The sequence below is a fragment of the Fukomys damarensis genome, unplaced genomic scaffold (genome assembly GCF_012274545.1).
Source record: "Fukomys damarensis isolate Sample0158 unplaced genomic scaffold, DMR_v1.0_HiC HiC_scaffold_3, whole genome shotgun sequence".
Classification (NCBI taxonomy): domain Eukaryota; kingdom Metazoa; phylum Chordata; class Mammalia; order Rodentia; family Bathyergidae; genus Fukomys; species Fukomys damarensis.
Genome location: NW_022900915.1, coordinates 5931111 through 5947380, shown reverse-complemented (window position 1 = coordinate 5947380; position 16270 = coordinate 5931111). Strand labels below are relative to the sequence as shown.

General features: G+C 38.0%; 1 non-coding gene across 1 annotated transcript; it reads right to left on the bottom strand.

The window, feature by feature from the left end:
* Nucleotides 1-11646: 11646 nt before the first annotated feature.
* On the bottom strand, nt 11647-11722 carry LOC117287531. Its single transcript, XR_004518814.1, has one exon. It is a non-coding gene; the product is annotated as a small nucleolar RNA SNORD83 (small nucleolar RNA).
* Nucleotides 11723-16270: the final 4548 nt, after the last annotated feature.

Below are 16270 nucleotides of genomic sequence, written 5' to 3'. Positions count from 1 at the left end.
CCCCAACTTATTGGAGTACAGGTTTTGGACGGAGTTACTAACAGTCTTACTAATAGTTTGGGTGGTGTCCACTGTGATTTTGCCTTTTTCATTTCCATTGGCCTTGATGGGGGTCTGTTCTTTCCTTTTCACATACAAAAAAGATTTATAAAATTGGCTAAGTGTTTCTCTAATTTGTTATTCATAGGAAGAACCAGTTCTTCAATAATTAATTATTTGTATTTTTGGTCTCAATTTCATTAATTTCTGCTCTAATCTTTCTAATTTTTTTCTTGTATAGCTTTATATTTCAATTGATCTCATTTTTCTAGAAAATCAAGGTGCATCATTTGGTTATTTATTTGGGCTTTCTCTGTTTTTCCATATGGGCATTCACAGCTATAAATTTCCCTCTTAATATTGCTCTTGTTGGGTCCTGTAAGTTCTGGTATGTTGTACTGGCATTATTATTTGATTCCAGGAACTAATTTCTTCCTTAATTCCTTCTGTGACCTATTGATTATTCAAGAGTATATTGTTTAATCTCCATAATTGTCCAGAATTTCTGTGGTTTCTTTTGCCATGGATTTCTAGCTTCATTGAATTATGATCTAATAAATGCATGTGATAATTTCAGTTCCTTCATATTTATTCGAGCAATGTTTTATGGGCTATCATGTGATCTCTTTAAGAGAAAGTACCATGTGCTGCTGAGAAAAGTGTGTTTTCTGTTGTTGGGTGGAACATTCCACGAATATCTATTAAATCTATTTGTTCAAAGGAATAGTTCAGCTCTGATATTGCTTTGTGATTTTTTTATCTAGTTAATCATCTCTTTGTGATATGGGACATTGAATCCCCCACCGTAATTGTGTTGATGTTTAACTGGTCCTTTGTGTCTGCTAGTGTTTGTTTTTGAGGTTGCATGTGCCAGTCCTCTTTCTTCAGAACTTTTTCCTAAGCTTAATATTAAGAGATAATACTTTCTCTCCCACAGATCCCCCTAAAGAAATTATCTCCAGGTTATCTCCAAGATCTACATATTCATCTTTTAACCTGAATCTGTAGATAAAAGGGTTTAGAGGTACTGTATCAAGTTTCCTGCTCTCCCCTTCAAGTAGACATCTTTGAACTTTGGAATGTCACATTACTACTTAGCGTGTGAAACTACCAGCTCCTTTCTTGATAGCAGTAACTATCAAAAATTCCATGCACGAAGACAAAATAATAAAAATGTTTAATGATAGTAGTTTAATAAATATATGCACCTAAATATTATCCTACTGTCAGCTACTCATTTAATATTAACAAATTAAATGGCTTGGCTTACAAGTGGCCACTAGATTACTGTATGTCCAATCTGATGTCAAAACTAGTTTCACCAGAATGTTGGGGAAATAAACCCAATTCCTTACTACTTGCAAGTAGAAGATGGAAGATGAGCCACTGAATAATTTCCCTCTCGGCCACATTACCCTTGCAGGTGGCCTGCATCAGCAGATGATTCTAGGATTTATATCCCATCTAATCAGTATGCCCAGTTACAAATTAGTAAGACCATCAGTCAGGTTTGTCGATATTTCAGACCCACTGGTGGTCAAGTCCTTACCACATCTTTGTTGGTTCATGTGTCTGGTCCAGTAGACAATGTGCCTAAAGTAGTAAACTTCTATCATCAGTCTCTCCAGAGGTTTAGATGTAGCTATGTTCCTAACTTTATGCATCCACATAGATCAAGAAGTCAGTGCTCTAGATGAATGTGCCTAAAGGTGGTAAAATGGATATTTCACTGGTCTCATCAATATTTGGGTCGTGGCTGTCTGGCTGCTAGGCCCCTTAAAAGGTTTACCTCTCAACGCACTAGTAGCAGGATCCACTACCCCTCACCCTCCATTCCCACCTCACTAGGCTTCTTCGCTGTCTCATGACTAAGTAAAATACTCCAAAGCTGGGGTGCGGGACCAGCCGTGGCAAAACTTGCTTTCTCTCAGTGTCTGTGTGGCCTGGGGCAAGCTCACTAGCTCTCTAGCTCTCTCTAGCTCTCTAGGTTTTAGTTTTCTGCCCTCCCTAAAATTAGGGTTCTTGAGAAAATTTAATGAATTAATGAACTCATTTCTGTAGCACCTCTAAGCCAGTAATCAATATGTTCAGTGGATAGCACCGTATTGAGGGAAAGGATCATATGAAATCAAATACAATGCACCTAAGATACATATGATAAAGCACATATAGACAGACATAAATCTTACACACTGACAAGTATTTCATTTACTTCACCATACACTTTGATATATTTTGTTACAGTTAAAGAGTAGGGTTTCAAATATGCGTGTAATGGTGAAAATATTCAGCTCATAATTCTAAGTAATTTCTGAAATATTTATTTATGTATCATGAAATTTGATATTAAGTGCTCACTTCTATTAAACAGTAGAAAAGGATAAGTTTATGTATTGGGTCCAGGAGCAAATTTTTGCCAAGACCTAATGAGTCTCCATCTCACAAAAATGCCTTCTCCTCATTTGTAAAAAGTAAGGAAGGAGTCTCTCTCTTTTTTTTTTTTGCAGACTTTCAAGGATTATGACTTAAAGGAATGAGACACATGAAATAAATTAGGTCCTAGCCTAAACCCTGCTGTTAGCTGTTTGCAACAGTAAAAAGGTTCAATATCCATGGCACTGTTTTCTTAGGAAAGATGACAACTATGTGCTTTGAGCTGCAGTCTAGAAAATCCTGGTTGAACTATCTTAAACAATTACAAGATATCACCTCTTAAGAAGAAGACCACAGTAAGTTGAGCAGGGTGACCCCAGGATTCTTGCACACTCCTCTCTGAAGCTCTCTTGGTTTCAGTCTTTTCCATCTGTAGGCTTCGGCCCAGCCAGATTCTCTCACAGTCACAAGATGGGGTGACATAATAAAAGTGTTGATATTTTAAGCCACTAAGTCTTAGGCTAATTCTTCAGATAAGAAGAGATAACTGAGAACTATCTTTATTTACATAAAGTTTTATTTAGAAAATAGTTACACTACAATTAAGCTTACATTTAGCCTTCCAAACCTCAACACAGGCTTAACGTGGGATCATTTGATGGAAGACAAGTCTGAATTTATCTAAGTACAGTCACAGTGAAAATTGATATTTGTAGAAAATATATAATTCCAAAGAGAAACTAGAGTCTTGCAAATACTCATGACCCATGTCAGTCACAAGGATGCACAGGTTTTTGTATGTGTGCCTGCTATCTACCTTTCAACACAGCCTTATAATGCACAAGTCCTTAGTATATGGTAGTGAGTTTGCTATAGGCTGTGGATGAGTACAGGGAGGAAGACTTCTATAATCAAAAATTTAAAGAGTTATTTCAGCTGGATTTCCATAAGATACTGAACATGAGCATCTTGCATATGTCCTTGGCTGCAAAGCAAAGCTTTTACACCCTCATAGCTTCAGCACATGAAAATGGATGGTAGCCAACAAGTAAGGAAGGTCTCCAGAGAGAGACCCATTATACCTATCAGGATGGTGCAGCTCAACAGAGAGCATATTTATGCCCATAGACTCAACTCTGCCGGGCTTTGCAAAATCAAATAGAAGAGGTCAGGAAAAAGTGGGGAGGAAAAATAGAAAATCTGTGCAGTCATCGCAAGCAAGCAAGGATGATGACCTCCCAGCCACACTCTAATTATTGGACAAGTTTCAGAGAATGGACACCCGATACTTAGAGTGAGATCCATCGAAGTAAAGATCGTCTTCTCCCAACACAGCTCCTCTTAGCACACTGACTTTAAGAATCCCTTCTGCAAAATAATCTCAGTAATATCTGTGTCAATACTAAATACTAACTGCTAGGAAGCCACAAAACACAGCCACTACCAAGGGAGTGACTATCATGGCTGAGTCACAATAATACTTTGACAGTATTATTTACTACCACAGGGGGGGAAATTCTGTTAAATACTACACGTGTGCAAAACTTTTTGCATCCCTGGAAAATAGTTCAATAATTTTTCGATTAAAACAAATCACTATAAAATATTCTGATTTAAGCATGTAGGTGATGAAACTATAAAAGATTGGAACAAAAGTATAGATTAATTTTGTGCATACTTTGTTTCTTCCACAACTCTCTTAAAAACCTCCTTCCTCTTTAAAGAATTCAAATATAGAATTTATAATCTAGGGAAGAAGTGTTATGATATCTTTATAGGACATCAAAGACAAGCTTTACTACTCTTGCTTTGGTCTGAATCTAAGAATCAAATGACATTCCATAAAGTACCAATATATCTATAGTAAACCACAAGAGGACAGACTGCAGATTTAGATTAGCATTCCCTTGCACACAACCCACTATAATAGATGTGTCTCAGGCATTTTTTTGGTCCCTGAGACATAGTACTCAACACCCACATCTTAAAGAAGCAGGAGTTTATTTGGGCTGTTCCAGTCCAGAGATGGCAGGCTCCGAGGTGGAGACCACACGGTGGAACGCAAGGCCTGCCTCAGAGGAGAAGCAAAGACAAAAGGGAGAAGCTCGAGAGGGAAATCTGCCCTGCACCCACAGGGACTCCCCTCTTCCAGCCAGGCCTGGTTTCCTAACAGCAAGTCAGGTACAGAGCCTCATAGTCCAGTACCCTCTTCCTAACATATGTGTTTCAGACCATTCCAGATCAATCTATAAGATTGCTTACTTTGATCACTCTTTTTCTGATTTTCTTCCTTTCCTGGGTGACCCTTGACAATGGTTTAGGTCTAATATCAGTTTTTTGTTTTGTTTTGCTTTTAAACTTTACTGACTACTGAAATTTGAATGTTTTGTTCTTCTAGGTTTACCAGCTTTCACAATTTCATTTGGAGATTATACAAACTTTTGTAGAGATCTAGTTTCTTTAATTTGGATGTAATGTTGCTGAAAAATATGATTCAAGATTTCAGAACTGACTTTAGACATTCTAACCCTTGGTTCTTGGTTTTATTAATTTGGACAAGTAAACTAACTTCCATAAAACTCTCAAATCTCAAGTGATATACACAATATTCGTTCACCTGTCACTCACACAAAGTCAAATTCTTAGCTCCTTGTGAGGGGTCATTAAGGAACCGAAACATTTCCCATTACATGGTTCAGTTGTTCCTAAAGCCTGAGAGTCCCTTGACGGATTTTCTACATAAGGCCAGCAAGCTGATGTAAAGATTGATAATTAGAAATGGTACAGAAATTTTTCATAAGTCTAAGCCTTACAGAAGGATGTACTGATTTTGTCCATATTGCATCAGATAGTATTGAGCTGCAATATCAGAATGCAAAGAACACAGGATTATGCTGTGTAAAGGTGAACTGGAGGGAAAAGGAGTTTGAATAAACACAGAGCGGCTTTTTTCATATGAGCCGCTTTCACTGCATATATTATGTGCAGCACACACTGATAAGTTTATCCTGGAACCTTTAAGCCTTTAAACTTTTAAATTTATCCTGTTCATTTAAAGCTAAACATGAAGAGTCAAGATAAATATTTTCTCCCTTCCAAATTGTGATTACTTTTAACAGAAAGAATCAAGATCAAAGTTAAATGTGTTCTGTATGAGTTGTAATACATCTTGAATTATTGCTAGCAATGAAGAATTTAATTAGCTGTGAAGTGCGTTATAAATTGCCTTACAATTAGTATTAGACGTGTCATTTCAGAATGTAGTAGTATTAAGTCTATAGCAAGGAAAGGAAATTTCCCCCAAATATAAATTTTTAGAAAAATAATCCCTGAGTAGAGATGATTTTAAAAGAAAATAACATAATTGAAAAATAATTGACTTGCTTGATTTTAAAAATTAACAATACCAAAAAAATTTAATTACACAAAGTAAATCCCAGATTACAAAAACTTAATCCATGCTCATTTTAGACACTAGAATACTATATGAAAACTAAATGTGATTATGAAGATAATAACTAAAAATATGAACAATATATGCTGTGGAGGTTTATTACAAAGAAAATCAAGATAGAGTTACACAAATTAGAGATCTAAAAACATTCTTCTTAATTTATAATTTGAAATAGCCAAATCCAATTTAAAGGAAATATCCAAAATAATTTATTTAAGATATTTAACTAAAAAATTCTTTAGATGTCCCAAGGGAACATAATGTTCTTATAATCCAGAAAACTCTAAACTGTGACAGAAAATATTTCAGCTGTATATTTCTAATATTTATTTAATACTCAGAATTAAGACATTATATATATCAGGCGGCTTTGTCTTTGTATAACACCTCTTCTGCCATCCATTTAGGAGAAAGATAAATCCCCTGGTCTGTCTTCTTTGAATGACCTCCTGGGAAAAATGAAAATGATGCCTCCTTGGCTGCATTTTTAAAATTATTTTCCAATCAGCAGTGCTTATTTCCCCTCATCCATTTATTCATCCAAGCAGAGGCCAAGAATGTTCTGGCACATTTCAGAGCTGAGGGAGGGACTCGGCGGTGCCTGACAGTTGATTCTTTGGAACAGGTCTCATTGCTGGTGGAATAATGATTTATCCCCCCGTTTGAGGAACAAATTGGACAGGCCTGGAAAGCAGAAGTGAGTGCAAGCAAAACAGTGCAGTAGGTGAGATTTATGTTCAGCACTCCTGGTCACGTTCATTAATTTCCCCTCTTTAAGTCCCTCACTCCAAGGCTCAGCTTGGACATAATCCATGACTGTGCACTGGAATCTGGACCTCGTTTTCTTTTGTTCTAGATGCCATTTCTTTCAGCCTCTTCACTGTCCCAAATGGCAATATCGATAAAATCAATGAATCTCCAGGCAAACGTTAGTGCACATCAGAGCCTTCCTCTGCAACCCTTTCTACACGGCCTTAGTATTTAACCCCAGACCTATGGGACCAGAAAAGCTTTGATTTCTTTCTTGGCAAAGTCAGAAAATTCTTAAGACACAGGGATAAAAGGATCATCCCACAACCTCCGAATAAGAACTCCATCTGTACTCGATTTGTGGCCTTCTCCTTCTATACTGATCCATTATTTTTATTTCCTCCCTAATGTATAATGGGATGAGTTTGCATGAAGAGAATATTCTTCTATTAGATATTTATGTAAGCTATATTCTAAGAAGACTCTAATTATTACGCTATTTTAGACTACCCTTATCTCCTTAACATAACGATTGCAATCTCAAATGCCCACAGGAGTGAAGTAAAATAAATGAAAGTCTGGCAGACACACTTTCATCTACAAGTCTTTCACTTCAACTGCTTTCAACCTTACGCTAGACAGATTATATGTGTTTGCACGCTGCTTTAAGCAGAGAAAGCCACACCTCTGGCAATATATACATAGGAAGCTTAGCAGAAAGACAAAGCGATATCTTGGACTCTTCACTTTGGGATGCAAGAACTGAGATCCTCATGGGAGGTGAAGGGTGCTCCATTCTCCAGGTCTTCATGAAGAAGAAAGTCCAAGCTATCTGTTCTATGATTAAGAGAGTAGAGTTGATCACCCGCCGCAAAAGGCCTATATGTGTAAATACTTCATGAGATACAGTATTTTAATTTTCTTCCTGCTAATTTCATGTATTTTAAAGTTACATATTAAACAATATGGAGACACCTCAAAGGGCTGGGACTAGAGGTTCCATTTGACCCAGCCATCCCTCTGCTGGGTATGTTTCCAAAAGAATAAAAAGACTCCTACCACAGTGATATATGCGCACCTATGTTTATAGCGGCACAGTTTGTAATAGCTAAAACTTGGAAACGGCCCATTTGCCCATCACTTGGATAAAAAAGATGTGGTTCTTCTTTAAAATGGAGCACTACTCAGCCATAAAGAATGAGAAATTAGATTCATTCATAAGAAAATGGGTACATATTGAGGACATACTCCTAAGTGAAATAAATAAATCACACATGTGTAAATACCAAATAGTTTCTTTGGTGTGGACAAACTGTAATAGTACATAAGATCCTGATGAGATAATTGACAATGTGAAATAGGAAGAAAAGGGCTAAAGTCATAGGGAAAATGGGAAGTGTAGGGGAAAGGTAATAAGGGAAAGGAAAAAATATGAGAAAATGAAAAATGGAAATAAAGTGTTTGTAAATGGGGAGGGCAGGAGGGGATGAAGGGCGGGCAGGGATAAGGGGAAAAAATGAGAACCAAGACCTGTCGTGTAGAGGTACAGGATCCCAATGATGAATGTAACTGTACTGTACACCTAAAATGTACCAATAAACCCAATGAGGAAAAAGAAATAAAGGACCCAAAAGACAAGAAAAAAAGAAGATACACACGTTTATAATGTTTATAACTCTGCATCCAAGTGGGAAGCCCTGATAGGCAACCCCGAGGAGCCAGGACGTGAAGAGTATTCCTGAGAATGGTAGGAGGGGGCAGGCCTCGGCCCCAGAAACAGTGCCGTGTGGAGCGTTCGGCAGGAAGACTCAGACCCTGTGCTTTGAGGGCCAAACCGGGTATTGCTTATATATTCTGTGTACTTTTAATGTTTTCCACCTAGTTATCATTACCTTTTTGAAGTTCAGCCTATCTAAAGTGTGTCAGTGGAAACAAAAGAAAAAGCTTTGGTCCATGTTTGAGCAAGAGAGAGAAGCACAGTCTCCTGGAAATCCAGCTTGTTGGTAGCGTCTATAAGCAAAGACCATGGGAAGGATCAAGTTAAAGTCTGAAAGTCAGCTGAGCATGATTCTCCTTCCAAAACCACAATAGTTGTTCAGGATTTACATTTTCCTGGGAAGGTAGAATAATACTCCCTAAAATCTGGGACAAAATGAATCATGTGGTGCCCTCAAAGCACCAGTTTTTATTTTCTTTCATTGCTCTTAGACATTCCTTCACAAGAGAAACGTGAAGCTCGGGCTTAAACTTTAAACAGATCTTTAGAGATGAAAGTAATTTCATCTCAAAGAGAAAAAAAAAAAAAAAATCTTCAGAGAGTTTGTTTCCGGGACAGCCAAAGGTATTTTCTTCTCTGCTTTGAACTACTGTTTTTACCCGTGGTCACTACCAAGGAAGAGAAGAAAGGAAAGAAACTGAGACGGGTGGTTGTGTAAACTCATCTCTTGGCCAGTGTTGGACCTCAGTCTGCAAGTTCCCTAGGACACTTCCCTAACTGCATAACAATTAACCTTTTCACACCTGTACCTAGTTCTGTCTTTAAAGCCAAGTCCAGGATGCCCTTGTATTGTTTTTTACTGATGCATAACAAATTGCCAGAAATTTAGCAGATTAAAACATCTGTTCATCATTTCACAGTTTTGTAGGTCAGAAATCCAAGAGGTACTCAGATGCAAACCCTGATTCAGATCTCTTAAGATCAAAATCAAGGATCTACCTTACCTGGCTCTTGTCTAGAGGCTTTCAGAGAAATCCACTTCCAGGAGCAGTCAGATGGTTCACGGAAGTCAGTTCCATGCAATTATAAGACTGAAGTCCTGTTTCCTTGCTGAGTTGACCAGGGATTGTTTCTGGTTTCTGTAAGCTTCAAATTCTTTGATTGGTAGTCCTCCTTCATCAAAGCCAGCAGAGATGTGCTGATATCTTTTTGTGATTGTAAATCTCTCTGACTTCACCTTCTGCCTTCTGCCAAAAACCCAAGAAGGCCTGGTTTTAGTGGCTCATGTTCTTAAATTAGACACACACCTGGATAATCCAGAATAAATTCTCAATTTTAAAACAGTCAATTAGTAAATGTAATTACAACGGCAAAAATCTCTTGGCATGTATGGTAACATGATATGTCTAGAGAGTAGAAGAATCCTGGGAAAAGGGATGAAATTTGGGGGAAAGACAGGAGAGTATGCTACCTACTAAAGGCCCTACCCAATACTCCCACCCAAATCAAAGCAATTAATTCTCTAGAACCATCGCCAGTTATTTGTATTCATACCTTTTCTCACTTTTTTTTCAGCCTAGAATGTACTTTTTTTCCTTTATTCTCTTGACCTTACCTCACTTATCTAAGGTCTCACTGATATCTCACCGGTCCACTTCATGGTGCTTTTCTATCACGAATCACTCCCAGTGGTACCCAGCCTTCCTTTTATGACTACTGAAGCTTAGTGTGTACTTCTCTTGGCACTAAGTATATTTTGCACTCGAACTTGATTCCCTCTATGTGTGGGATCTGTTTCGTGGCAGAGGTCCAGAAGAGAGTGACTGTGTTCTCGCATCTCTACATTTTAGTGGTACCTAGGATGATAATCCTAGAGAACTCTGCTACTCAAATATCTCTGTAGACCTGGGCTAACCCACAAATGCTTTGTAACCCTGTCATGACAAGAAAAGTGCAGAAACTGGGAGTGATGTTTAGAAAATATTTTATGATAATTTGACTGTGATATTGTGATAAAACCATGTGATTCTTTTAAAAAATGCATTTCCATTATGTTTAATGCATTCTTCTGTGACAAATTAGAAATTTTCAGAAATCTGATCCTTTGCCTTAAAATAATTTAAGACACACTGTTATAGACGTTATGATGACTACATAATGAGTACACTTTCATTTTCCACATAGTAGTTCAGGTTTTCCCTTCAAAAGAAGCCATATTTATTTTAAAACATTATAATTTTGGATTGACATTGTATGCTTTCAGAGTTTATGCTGATTGTTACCAAAAGAAGATTACAACTGTACTCTTTCCACAAACCCTAGCACTAATAGTCACCAACAAATCAATAGATGACACCTTTTGCACTTTAAGAAATTCTGTAAAGAAATATATTATCTTTAAAATGAGAATTCTTTGGGGATTTCTGGAAATACTTAGAAATGTTAACAAGATAATTGACAAGTGAGGGGCAGTACAAATATCCTAGGGGTAATCAAGGTGAGGATTGAAGGTCTAAAGCTTCCCTTTAACAAATGTACTGAATAAAATACATCTTTGCTATTCTCTTTAAATTCACACACAAATTAGGATGATCCATAGGCATGGGCAGGGTCATATGCCCCAAACTCTGTTTCACTTTAACCAAATTTAACATTATTCAACAAATATTTGAGAGCCTACCTTGGGTGAAGCATTCCTGTCATATGGAGGTAAAGTAGCCAGCCAAACAAACTCAAATCTTTGTCCTCATGGAAGTTACCAGAGTGGGGAGTTTTCATTTTCTATGAATCAGACTGAGGAGTACATGTATTCTATTTCTTTGGGGGGGTACCGGGGTTTGAACTCGGGTCCTTGCGCTTGCATGGCAGGCCACCGAACCGCTGAGCTACATCCCCGGCCCTTACATATTTTCTATTTCATATCCCTCAGTTCCACTCTTCATCCTTTTCTTAAACAGCTTCCTTGGCCAACTCATTCCTTGTAACCCACAAACTGAAAAATTCTTTTTCATGTATAAAACAATGAGACATACCAGGATCTACTTCTGGAATTATCTATAAAAACTCATCCAGAGGTGATAAATTAATAAGGTAGTTGAAAGGCTGTTCAGATCTACACATGAGGAACCTTAGATAATCCCTAAAAATACCTACAGATATAATTTTGGACAGAAGATGGCCAAGGTTCTGCCCTAAATGTGACAATTCAAGTCATAGCTGAATCACAGCCTCTTTGCCCCAAAGCTAGGTGAAACTTTGGATAGATAGTTAATGGCCGAACGCAACAACAAATTCACTTTTCTTGGCCTTCTTCATTTTCCAGTCAAAGGTGATAGATTAAAGGTCCAGCATTGCACAAAACATTCAATTTTCAAAATGAAAACATCATATCGCTTCACTCTACTTTCCTATCATCACATCCTTACCTTTACTGACTAATAATATAACTACTAGAATCAGTACTAATTACTAGATCTAAGAATCTAAACTTTTTTTCAGATTTAAAGATAATTTTTTATTGCCACACTGGGAATTAAACCCAGGGCCTTTGTCCTGAACTGTATCCCCAGCCCTTTTTAAATTTTTTGTTTCAAGGCCAGGTCTTGTAAATCATCAAACTGCCCAAATGATGACTTTGAACTTGTGATCCTCTTGCTTTGATTTCCCATGGAGCTGGAATTACAGCCATGTGTCACCTCACCTAGGTTTAGAGATAAAATTTTAATCCTTGTCTTCTAAACTAGATTTGTTATAGGTGAAAATTTAGCTCTGTAGGTAAGTGTTTAAAAGTCATGCAAGGTATGAAACTTGTCTGAACAAAAGTAAAAGTGTCTTCAAATAGGAGAGAGCCAACATGAATTTCTTTATTCATAATTAAAGAACTGCCCAGTTAAAATCTCAGTTTGGTCTGCACCAAATAAAAGAGTTTCCAGATGAAAATCATAGCACATCCCTATTCTAACCTTTCATGTGGCTGCAATTATGATGATATCAAGTATCATATCAGTTCCAGAGTAATAACTTAGTTTTCAGTTCATTATGAATCCAAAATGAACATTTATAACCTGTGCTTTTGAGGGTATTTGTTATGGAGAATTTAATTATGGAAATGTTTCCTTGGATTGAAATGTATGCACAGAATGTAGATGTCAACTCATTTATTTACTAAGTTTGCACAGACTGTTTATAAATGTGCTTTTCAGAATCTTCTGTCTTGTGTAAGTATTCACTAAAGCATATTTATTCCATCTGGACTCTTTTACGTCAAAGATTCTTTATAAATCTACACCACAGGGGATTAAACCATATCTTCCAGAAACTGTCTTCTAGTTAACATGACCAAAAAGACGAGATCCCCACTGAAAAGAAGTTAAGCTGGGTACCTTAGCCTTACATTAGGCTTTCTCCACCTACCAATGCTACAAAAACAAAGCGCAAAAAACAGAAGAGAGAAATAGAATTCTAAAATAAGGTAGAAAAAAAATTCACCAAAGTTTCCAAATGTTCCCTAACTTTCACTTACATGTCCCTCATACTTTGTGCACTTTCCTCTAATTGTCATCTGCAGTAATGCTGAAGAAAGCATGAGAAATGACTTCATCCAGCCCTTCTTACTCATGTCTTCACAGAGTGAGTAATGTGGCAAAACTCATATGGCTCACAGCACTGTCAGAACACAAGGCTCCACTCTCAGTTCCTCAAGCTTACCACCACACTACATACTGAGTTTTGAAGTAACTGCTTACGTTTATTCTCCACCATTTAGTCCTATGTCACCAAGTGGATTGGTGTGTGCTTGCTATTGTATTTACTTAAAAGAAAGATTGAATATTTTCTCCAAGGACCCATTAGCCTGAATGTGCATGTGGGACCTTCCTGATTCACTTTGTGAGAGCTTTTGCATATTACTCCTTTAATACTTACCACACTGCAGCAAAGTCACTGCTGCACAGTGACTCCTCTAACCATAAACATGACTACCTGCTGGTCGTGGTCTACTTAGACTGCTATAATAAGATACCATAAACTGAGTGGCTTACAAACAATAGGAACTTATAGCTTACAGTTATAGAGGCCAGAAGTCCAAAACCATGTCACTGGAATGTTCTTGGACAAGTCAGAACTTGCTTCCTGACACACAGAGGGGGCATCTCACTGTGTCTTCACAAGGTAGAAGGGGCAAGGCAGGTCTCTGGAGCCTGTTTCCTAAGTGCTCTAGTTCCATCCATGAGGTCTCTGCCCTCAAGACCTAATCACCTCTCAAAGGTCCCATCTCCAAATACCCTCACATTGAAGATTAAGTTTCACCATGTGAATTTGTGCTAGGGGTGGATGTGAACATTACCATCCTAACACTGTAGGTGGTCCTGTGCCACAAATGTAGAGATACCATAATGAAAAATTAGACTCCATGGAACAAGCAAGGCAGATGTGAGAGAAACGATCCAAAAACAAATGTGTCACTACAAAGTATGGTAAGGAATCTGAAGAAAGAGTCAAGGATGCTGTTAGAGTATCAGGATTCCTTAGAGAGGCAGAAAGGGAAGGGATGGCTTACTTGAAGAAGCCACAGTGAATTTGAAAGATGAAAGGAGGGGCAGAAGCTTTTCAGGAACAAACATAGATAAGAATGATCCAAGCAGTGGTAGCACAGAAACAATGAGCAGACAGAAGCTGAAGAAAACAAAGGCCAGGACATCCAGACCTTTGGGGACATGTTAAGGATGCTGGATTTTTGCCAACTGCTATATTACAACTACCGAGGGCTTTAAGTAAAGAGGCAGTATGGCTAGAATAAATTTTTCAAAAGAACACTGGACTTTTTGGCTTCCGTTGCATATTTTCTTCAGTTGTAAAGATTTTTAAAATGCCCTCAGATTATATTTTTCTGGATTCTTAAAATGCTGCTTTTACTATAGATTGTCTGGCTTGTAATGTTTATGTGACCAATTAAGTATCAAGTTTAAAAATACCTAAAATATCAACTAGATCAGTATAAGTGATTAAAAAAATAACAACTCCCTTTTACCTCCTCTTCACACAGTCCTCTCCACAAGACAACATCATATCGCTGACAGTGTTTAGAAACTTAACTCAGTTCAATATTCAGATGTTCTAAGTTTTGACAATCCTAGACCAGAGGAATTCTCCACGGGATATCCTAAGTGTACGACATGCATGGGTCAATCTATATGATTGCTGAAAAAGACAAAGCTTTAGAAAACGTTCTTCTGACCTGGAGACATATGGCACTGCACCAAGCTCAGCACCAGAAAGACAGAAGTGATAAATGAGTTAGAATGACTCAATATCAATACATACTCTGGCTACATGGCAGTTCATAACGTTTTGAGGAGGAATAAATAGACCAGCGGCAAAGATCCTGGAAAATGAGAACATTTTGGGAAAACTTTGAAGACATACAATCAGAACAATGTCTAAAAAGCATAAAGTAGGCAAGATTGGGGACGAGATTTTCTATGAAGAAAATCAATATGATTGGCACGTTGTGATAACTCTTGTGAATGTGCATGTGTAGAAACTTTACTGATGAGTACATGTATGAAGTAGTAGAAATTTTAGTTGACTTACAAACTGATGCAATTATTAGTCAGTGACTCATCTTGGGCTGCATGTCCGAAATGTTCGACCTGACATACCCCCTTCACTAATCTGCACTCCATTCTTCTCACCTTGCTTACTATCTAAGGGAGCTCTTTTGCCCAGGTCACATCAAGAGGCTCCTTCCCACGTCTTCTGACTTCCGGAGGACTTAGCCAGCAGGAAGGGTGGGTAGAGACTGAGCACAGGTGGATACCGTGGCTTCCACTCCTAAGCCAATTAGTTATTTTCCTGTGGATATGAAGACCTTAAAATGCTATTAAATCATATTGTTATCATAGTTTCAACTATGTTTGTTTTCCTCTTTAAGTCACTTTTCTCCTCTAGTGGCACATTTCTGAGATGTTCTTTCCTTCTGTGTTCTAGTAATGTCTTCCTTACACTGTCCAATCGGTGTGAGGGCTGTGGAAAGTTTGTGTCTCCTGACTTCAGGTTTTTGCACTATCCTTTGTATTTCACTAGCAAGAATGCCACACACATCTTTGTAATCCACCCCTTTTGTAGATGAACTCTCTCTAAATTAGCCTGGTTGTGATATCTACTCCCTTTCAGCTCCTGCCCACTATCCATAATCCTTTATAAACTGTTTTGATCAGACCTATGTTTTCCCACCTTCAGTTATTTACATATAAACGCCATAGCCAAAGAAGCCCGAGGATCTGATCTTTGTTCTCACACCACAGCATTGAGTTCAGAAGCGTCCCTGGAACATATTTAGCCTGCCTAAGCTTGAACGTGTTGATAAATGGGGGCTACATTCCTGGCCAACCATGCTCTGTGGTCAGATTGTCCATGTGCAACCCTGAGACTGATTAAGAGACACCTGGCCAAGAGGACAGTTCTCCAGCACAGAGCCAGATGAAGCTACCTACAAATGGCTTCAGCTTTAGGCATTTAACACGAGCTTGGAGACAGCTCAGCTTCCAGAAGCTCCGATGTGAATTTGAGGGACTCGTGTTATCTGAAACTGCGTGACTCTTGATGAGTATTTTGAGATCCGAAAGTCGGCATAGGTGCCTATTCTGAGAAATGCTACTGAACTTGCTGCGGTGGTAGTGGCTGCTCTACTCACATTCTCCAACATGCGACTATGCGAACTTTGTCTAACAAACCCCGGTAGTCACTGAGCCTGATCATACCACCAATACACGCCTGCTCCTGGTATTTGTCAAAACAGTATTCATGGGCTTTCTGTTTTCATGATTTACACTTTATACGTATAGCACTCCTTGATCAATTCTAAATACACTTCGTATTTTAAGATAGATTGTGTAAAATATCAATAAAATACTGAAATAAGTCTCATGTCCCAGTCA